Below are 9,549 nucleotides of genomic sequence, written 5' to 3'. Positions count from 1 at the left end.
TTTCCTTGGAGAGAAGAGTGGTCCGCTGAGTCTGGTTTGCTTAACCTCTCCTTTATCAAGAGAAAAATAAAGCTGAAGGTTTTGATTTTTATTTTTTTCCCTTTTGGTTGCATCATTCTGCGTGTTCTCATATAAACAAACAAATGAAAATTCACAACCAACCAAACAAACAAAAAACAAAAAACAATAGTTTTTGATGTATCCAGTTGTTGTATCCTCAGGAAATTCCAGATGTTTCCAGGTAACTCTGCAGTTTACGGACTGTGGTTTTGTCCAATGAGTAAAGCTCAAAATCAAATGTTGTGTTTGTGATATGAAAGTGTCTAGTTTCTTCTATAAGGTTCACAACCTGTTGCAGAATGTGTCTCTCCCTCAGCATCATTAACCTTCTGTGAAGCTCCACCAGTAGGTAGAGCTTTGTCACATTCACCATTCTTTATTTGCTTATCTGATTTGCTTTGCTTTATTGGACTTTTCACTTCAAGAACCTGGTTGTTGTTGCTTTTTAATAAAGGCGGTGGAGGTTTGTGATGGAGGGTGAAGAAGCTGAGCTGCTTTCACTGTCGCTGCCGTCACTTAAGCTAACCCTGCGGCTTTGGCTCCCTCCTCTATTTACACGTCTCTCCATTTCAGAGTCATTGTCATTATCCTCTCTCTCATCTGATTCCTCATTGTCATCGGAATGCAGATCTTTCATTACAGACCTTAAAGGACCTTGTTGCCTGGTCTGGGACAGTGTGAAGCTGGAGCTGGAGTTGGCAGGGCTGGGTTGTTTAGAATCAGATCTGGAGGACATGTTCTCCTCCGTGTCGGAATCATTGGGATCCACAATATTGTCAAATGGCAGTAAAGTTGTCTGTTCTTCTCAGAGGTCTCACTTTCAATTTTGACCTTTCCCATCTTGATGTGAGATTTATCTTTTATCTGTTTTTTGTCAGCAGAACACATGAGAAACAATGGTGGCATGCTAGAAAAACTCTTAAATAAAGCATCTGAACTACTCTTTTTCCTTTTTTTGGCTGAGAGTTCTTTGGAATCTGAAATGGGCGGGGGGGGGGGGGGGGGGGGCTTTCATGGGAGCCTCCTTGTCTTGTCCACTGGTGATGGTGAGTGAGTTACTATCTGGTTTTGACTCTTTCCACATGGGTTTCAGTTCCTTGAAGGCCATCTTAGGAATGTTTTTTTCTTCTTTCAGTCATTTGTTTTCTTCGGGTTTCTTAGAGGATTCTTTGGAAGATTTGTTGTCATCCTGAAGGGTTCTTTGAAGGCACTTATATGTTCTCTGGAGTCTTTAGGAGGTTTTTCCTTGAGCTCCTCCATCAGTTTGTGAGGCTTTGAAAAACTGGTGGTGGTGGTGGTGCTGGTGCTGGTGCTGGTGGTGGTGGTGTGGCGGTGGTGGTGGTGGTGGCGGTGGTGTGGCGGTGGTGGCGGTGGTGGCGACGGTGGGGCAGCGGTGGTGGCGGTGGCGGGGCGGTGGCGGTGGTGGGGCGGCGGCAGTAGCCGTGGGGTGGTGGCGGTGGCGGTGGTGTGGTGGCGGTGGTGGCGGTGGTGGTGGTGGTGGTGTGGATGCTCCTGTTGGGATCCCCTCCTGCCTTCAGCAACTTTCTTCTAAACTACTCTGTGGGGTTGTTGAAAGTTAGCTTTTCACCACAGAGGTGATTCACTGGTGGGTAGCCTTCGAGAGGCAATAATAAGTCATAATCAAAGCAGACTTCCTTAGGTTCTTCCTTGTTTTTAAAATAAACCTCAGTTGGCAAAATGAAACCAGCACACGCAGATTCTTCTACTTTGTAAGGTGCATCTTTGCACACTCTTTTTGGCCTAGGAAAGCTTTCATGCAAGCGGAAAGCGTTCTCCACAAGGTGCTGTATGTCCCTGTGCTCTGAGTGGCGCATGAACACCATCCAGTCATGGGTGAAGCCCTCCATGGTGGTTTTTTTCCTCACCTGGGCGCAGTGCCCCAGCTCCAGCTTCACCTGCATGGCACACAAGCTAACCATGCTCGGGGGCCAGGAGATTTGCTAGGGTGTTGTGTGGCACTCCCCTCCCCCGCCCCCCTCAGCTGTAATTCATGAAGAGGCTGCTATGAATGTGAGAGCGCCCAGGAGCGGAGGGCAGATGGGGGACATTCTCGGCCCTTTTCCCCCCGCATTCCTAAATGTTTTTAATACAGAAAACACATCTACATTTTTTATTATATTTCTTTGCCTTTACTAAAGCATAATATATTGACATAATTATTATACTATAATAATATTTCTAAGGAATATTTAAGTTTTTTTTTCATATTCTTAAGCCTAAACCAATGTCATATGTAGTCTGTAAGCACATACTAAAAGTTATAGTCAACATGCATTGATTGCTACTCCATTTTAGGTGCTTTACTAAGTACTTTATGTAAATTACATGAATTTTACTTATAACAAATATATAAGGATTTTTTTTATTTTTATTTTTTTAAAGATTGTATTTATTCACTGAGAGAGAGCAAGAGTGAGAGCCAGAGAGTATAGAGGGAGAGGGAGAAGCAGACTCCCCACTGAGCAGAGAGCCCTGACACGGGGCTCAATCCTAGGACCCTGAAATCATGACCTGAGCTGAAGGCAGATGCTTAACTGAGACACCCAGGTGCTCCACAGATGTTTAAATGATGAAATTTTGGTGCAAAAAGGATAATATTCAAATCCTCATGTTGTTGAGGTAATGGAACTGCATCATATAATAACAAAGAAATCTTTGAAGGTATAATGCAGGAAGACAACATTTACTGATTTATTATATGCCAGGCACTGAATACTGAAATTATGTTTCTCAAATGTACCATCACAATATATAACTTCTGCCCCTCAAAAAATTTAGAAAGTTTAGAAAATGAATACTTCAATTACAGTGGTTAGAAAATGAAGTTTATTGGATGTTAATTTCCTTAGCCCATGTGATCAGTAGACTAAGCCAGATAGAAATTTAATATGAAAATGAGACAATAAAGAAGTAAAGGCAATGGTGTAGTTTGTCACATGTGATACCTTTTTTGTCATTCTCACAGTATCAATGACTTATTTTCTAACATGCACTGTATCTAGATATATTTGTATAATGTGTCTTCCCCTCTAGAGTGTGTATGTTTGTCTCCCTCCCTCTTTCTCTCTCTGTCCACATGTATAGTAATAATATGTGTAGGTTAAATATTATATGTAATAAATAAGTGTTTTACAAATTTGACACAAATAAATATATGACAATTAGGATTTGACAACAAAAGATATACTGAGTTGATTTGTATGAAAAGGTTAAACAAAATATTTGTTTGTATTTAACAAAGTGGGTATTACCAACAATTTTGATGGGGATACCACTGTTTGACAGTAGACATTTCCCCACACAATGTTAAGATGTTAAAATCTCTTCCATTCATACCCTCCATGCTGGTAGCAATATTTGGTCTATGACAATTGGAAAACACCTCACCACTTTCCAAATACCATTAAAGGAGGGGGTACTAGCCCTGGTTGAAAATCTCAGAGAGAGAAGATGACAAAATAGGTTGGAAGCTGCATTATTAGGTTTCATGTAGCTAAATGCTATAGCTAACACTGTAGATTAGATATCCAGGGCCCACTACTAGACTTCTAAAAATAATGGGAGGCCAAGCATACTGAACCTTCCTTTCAGTTAAGGGTGATCATGTGATACAATTCCACCGATAGGACATATGCAAATGTGCTAGGGGCTTTCTTCCATTCAAAAATAAATAAATAAATAAATAATAAATAAAACTTAAAACCTCCCAAAGAAAGGATGTTTTCAGCTACCTGGCATGCTTATATAAAAGTCAAAGTACCACAGCCATCTGATGGGATCATGGTCATAAAAGGAAGCTGCTGGACATAAGGAATGTAAGACAGAAGAACTCTGGTGCCCTGATGAACACTTTGAACATCAGCAACAGCCCTTCATTGGTTACAACTTCTTTTTTTGCTATATAAGCATCATATAGTTCAGTCATTTCAGTAGAGTTTTCTTTCCACCTTAGCAGTATGATCCTATCATATATAGTTGGGTGACTTATATACAAAGACTCTTATTAAAGATCTATATGAAATTATATCACAAATGGATAGGAGAAATTGTGGTCAATTATATAGTTAAGCTATTAGAAGCCAGAGAGCAGGGGTTCCTGGGTGGCTCAGTATGTTAAGTAGGCCTTTGGCTCATGTCATGACCCTGCTCTCTTCTTAGCAGGGAGTCTGCTACTCCCCTTCCCTCTACTTGCCACTCTACCTACTTGTATACCCTCTTCTCTCTCTCTGTCAAATAAATAAATAAAATGTTTAATTTTTTAAAATTCAAAAATAGAAGGCAGACAGCAAATTATTTCCATCTGAGAATACAGAAGCAGAGATAAAGATGACTGATAGGGTAAATAAGAAGATAGGAAATAATTCATAGAGCTTATGGTAGCATATAAAGGAGGAGCTGAGTGGAGTTTTTAAGAATAAATTCAAGTAAGAGAAGGAATTGAAATGTAAAAGAAAAAGAGGAGGTTTAATGAAGGAATATTTTTAGGTAAAAAGGAAATGTCTCAGCAGCAAATATATGAAAAAAAGTAGATGGAGTGCAGTATGTGGTCAATACAATACAATACAATACAATGCTAAAGTGAGAGGTCTTAAATGCACAGTAATTTGAATGATTAAGAATTTACTTGAGTTCTTTAAACAATGTTAATAAATGCTTACATAAAGACATGTGTACCCAACTTTAAAAAAAAAAAAAGCCTCCCCCTGATTAAATCATAAACCTTTTATTTCAGAGTTCATCTATTGTAATCAATCATTGGAGTAACAATTTTAAAATCAGTTCATTGTCACTTTAAAATACTTTAATTTCTACACGGTAAATCAGCGGCTGTAATTCTTAGATAAAACATATAAAATGATTTTATTTTCTAAAATGATAAGAAATGATGAAAGTGAGTAGAAACCAAATGGGAAACTAAGAATGCAGAGATAGTTTTCCATGAATTATAAGCTACTCTTTATCAATTTGCTCTTGTTAGAATGCATTTCACTTGTATCTTATTTTCATCTTTCAACATACATATTTCTTTGCATGGCCAATAAGAATGATATATTTGACCTAAAAGTGAAAAATAAAATATTGCTACTATTAAAAAATGTGACTCTAGGGTGCAATTTAAAAATAGGTAGTTTTTCTGAAAATATTTCATATGGTTAGTTTTATCACATGGGAAATGCCTGTGATCATTTTTTAAAAATTCTTTCAAGCTAATCTAATAGACAATGAATGAACTAGAAATATCAAATTTATAATTCACTTGAATAACTTTTATTTTTTCAGTGATAAATCTAGGAGAAAAACCTATATGTAGCAAATTTAAGAGAATTTGTTACTTATAGTGTGTCAGGTCCATGAGTTTTACTATATGCAACTTTAACTATCCTGAAATCCTTGGGAATATATTGATAAAGTGACAGAAAACTTACCCAAAATGAAGGGCCAGAGGAATAAATTAAATTTACTATCAGAGGAAATAGAAAATATCTGTAAATCACAGCATCTATAGACAGCTATGTTGGCAACGTCCCTTTAAGCCTGCTATGATATTTGCTAACCATGCTTTTGCTATTTGTTCTTATTACAGACCCAGATGGCCCAGGTTGATCTTTAATTTGTTAGGCTCAAAATAAAATATTGTCCTCTCCAGAGTTTAACAAAGGTTGCCCAACTTTATAGTCTAAGACATTCCAAATAAATCTGTTTCACACTGCAATTTAACCACAGGCAGAATATAAAGATCAGAACTTTCTCTTGGGTCTTCCCAGCTGCTCAGATTTAAATACCCTCATTGCTTGACCATCCTCCTTTGCTTACTGGGAACTATTCTATTTGAGTCATTAAATAACTAAACATATATTTTATTTGTGTTCAGCATTTTCTTGTAAGATACTCATGTACCTGAGGGAGTGCTTTTAATGTAAGGTGAAATGTGTATACATTTGGGGATGAAAAATTCTTCCCTCTTTCTCTTCACCTTCCAAGATGTTAATTGATTTTATGAACTGCTTCTATTTGGTTAGTTTTTTTTTTTAATTTTTTATTTTTATAAACATATATTTTTATCCCCAGTTAGGTTTTTACTGTCATTAAATAAGACTCCAGTTTTAATTTTTAAAAAAATATCCTATGGCAGAAGCTTAGCAGCTTCATGGTGAAGTACCACCTTGGTATGAATTCTTTGATGCTAAACAACAAATTTCCATTTGGATAATAACATTATTTTAGCTAATTCATAAATAATTTTTAAAATATTTAAAAATAATAAGTAAGTTTCTTGATTTATATACAACTCTATTCTTGGGATACTATTTTAGAATAATGCTACATTGTGTTTAGTTGTAAATATGTGAAGGCATTACACTGATTTATTTAATATATTTTGTTGGAAGTCTGTGATGCTTAGTAATGTATGAGGTATGGATGATAAATAATGAGTGATGTCAAATGTTAAAAAAATAAATTCTTTAGAAATATTACTTGAGAAATAGACTGATGAGAGAATAAATGTCTGGATACAAAATTATTGTACAGATAAAGAAAAGAAAGACTAGGAAATTTAGGAAGGACACACATGGAAGGGAAGTTAATTCATACTATTTATAAGCAAGATAAAAGTACTTTTACTTTATACTAAAGCAAATAAATGTACATTTTTTGGTAAATAAGGAATTTACTTGATTTACATTCGTTTGTGGAAAGTTTTATGAAGAAAATTCTTATTCCTTTAACATCTGTCTCAGTCTGAATAGCTATCTTTAATTAGCTATTAACAGGCAAATGTATACAAAGAACTCTGAGGATTAGATGAAAAATTAGCAGCTAGTGAAATAACATATGTGAAAATCATAATGTCAGACAATGAATAAGTTCACAGTAAAAGCTAATTGTCTACTTCCTCTTCCCTTCTACAAATTCCATTTTTCAAAGAACTTCTTTGTCTATTTAGATCCCACATGGTAAGTAGTCTGCTGTAGTTTCTAATTTCCTAATGCTATCTTTAATTTCCTTAAGATTATATATTCTCTATTAGGCAGTTTTATTCATACTCCTTTTTACGAGGTGGGTTTTATAAACATCCCAATTATGACCAACTAGAAATACTTTGCACTGCACACATTACGGAGAGGAGATGGTTCTCTCACTCGACAGATTCACCACCTTACTTATACCATGCAATTGTTAACAAGAAAATTAAGAGCATAAGGAAACTGGGAAAAAAAAAAAAGCAAACAAAAAAAGGACAAAACCACAAAGCTTACAAGAAATTGTAAACTTTCTAACAGATGTCTTTATTGTGAATTGACTTATATTTATGTTTTATTCATTCAGGTCTTGCCATACTTAACAATAAAAATGCACCCATGTATATATGCCATGTTATATCATGCTGACTAGACATATGTTGAGTGGTGAGGTGAACCATGAGAGACTATGGACTCTGAAAAACAATCTGAGGGTTTTGAAGGGGCGGGGGGGTGGGAGGTTGGGGTACCAGGTGGTGGGGATTATAGAGGGCACAAATTGCATGGAGCACTGGGTGTGGTGCAAAAATAATGAATAATGTTATGCTGAAAATAAAAAATAAATTTAAAAAAAGCATATTTTCATATGCAAAGAAAAAATATGACTTATAACTGATCAATTACATGGCAAAATATGCAAAACCCCAAAAACACTTATCAAAACATAGTAAGGAAAAATACAAGAAAAAGCTTATAAAGAAGGTATTAAGGAAAGCAAAAGTAAGGTGCAAATAAAAGCAAAAAAAATATTGAGGTACGAAAGAAGGAAGCAGAGTAACATTTGGCTTTAATTTTACTCTTTAGACAAAATCTAGTCTTCAGCTTCTTCATCAATTTCAGTATTATTTTTTAGAAGTTAAAAATGTGTACTTTGATATGATTTTTGGTGACCGAAAATATTTATATAATCAAGCCATACATTATCAAATATAATTATATGACAGGATGCAAACAAGATACTTTATTTGGATTCATTTTAAACATATAGATATTCACTTTGAGATACTGGTAAGCATTCAAGGATGAAACTTAACAGTTAACATGACGGAGTAGCCCACAATGAAATATTTTAGAGGTTGCAAAAGAATACCTTTTTCCTCTATTTTTTCAGACAGCAATACTAACATGGGAGCACTTACTAATGGTTGCTTGCAGAGAAAATAGTTTCTTTGCTGGAATATGCTACACAAGTTAATCAAACTGAGATACCTTGACAGTACAAGGATTTCTTACATGATACCAACTGCAAACATTTTACAATAATTCTACTGTAGGGAAGATGCTACAATTACATGCAGTGAAAGATAAAAAGCAAATGGAAAATGAGGAAAGATTTTCCTCACTTTAAAGCTAACTATATCACCAATTGCCAGATTTCCAGATCTAAGTTTTAAAAAACAGTATTTTCCAACACATTTAAGAAACAACTGAAATACTTTTTAAGGTAGCAACAGCAACATCATGAGGATAAAAAATATCAAGTTTACTTCACAAAACAGGGCACATACCCTCTTTTTGAGAGCTTGATAAACTGCATAACCTTTGAAAATCAAACTTCAGGTCAATCAAACTTAAGGTCAAGGGATAGCTGAGATGAGTCTTGGTCTGTTACTACAAGGAAAAAAGTTAGTAACTTACTAGCATTTTCCTGGGCATGATTCTATAGCTAAAAACATCTTTCTCCTGTAGTTGTATCAGTTGAAAGAATGTGTCTACTTAGTATTTTGATTGTGTTATAAAGGAACCATAGGAATCATTGAATAGCAGAGAAAGCTAAAAACCTGAATCACAATGCAAATTATTGAAATCTGAGAATTAAATTTGTATAACAAGAAAAAGGTAATAAAATTCCAAAATCTAAAAATCAAGTTTGTTTTTGTATCCTAGGAAATTCATTCAATGACTTGAAATTATTTTTACACCTGGCTTTGAGAACAGTGAAGGAGGAAGCAGTTAGTTCAAAAGAGCAAGGAAGGTGGAAGAAGATACAAAAAGAGGCAGAATAAGCTTAACAACCGGTCTGAAGGAACACTCCACACTGTCAGGGATGACAAGATAACCAAGTTAAAAAGCTGCATTGAATTCTGAAGTACTTGAATTGTTGCCCACTTTCTAAGAGGCATAACTGTGTATTAGAAGGCTTGGTTTGGCTTCACAAACTTTGTATGTGAACTCTGTAAAGACCCATTCAGTTATATGACAAAGTCGATAGTATTCCCACATTTGTGCACTGCACCATTATGCAAAATGTAGTGACTGGCTATATAGCAATTCCCAGGATTGGCTCAGTGATCCTAATGTACACTTAACTCATTTCTAAAGATGTACTTAAATTCCCTGATCAATGGCCATCCTTGGAACAATTTGGGAACAAACTAAACAAAGTAGTATTAGAATGTAACACAGAATGTAAAATAAATACTCATAAGCCCATATTGATATAAAT

General features: G+C 35.5%; 1 pseudogene; it reads right to left on the bottom strand.

Moving 5' to 3' along the window:
* Positions 1-217: 217 nt before the first annotated feature.
* Positions 218-2,000, bottom strand: LOC132026191 (protein AF-9-like; annotated as a pseudogene).
* Positions 2,001-9,549: the final 7,549 nt, after the last annotated feature.

Source organism: Mustela nigripes, chromosome 10 (assembly GCF_022355385.1).
Source record: "Mustela nigripes isolate SB6536 chromosome 10, MUSNIG.SB6536, whole genome shotgun sequence".
NCBI classification, from domain to species: Eukaryota; Metazoa; Chordata; class Mammalia; order Carnivora; family Mustelidae; genus Mustela; species Mustela nigripes.
Note: the sequence above shows the minus strand (reverse complement) of the source record. Positions and strands in the feature narration are given on the sequence as shown.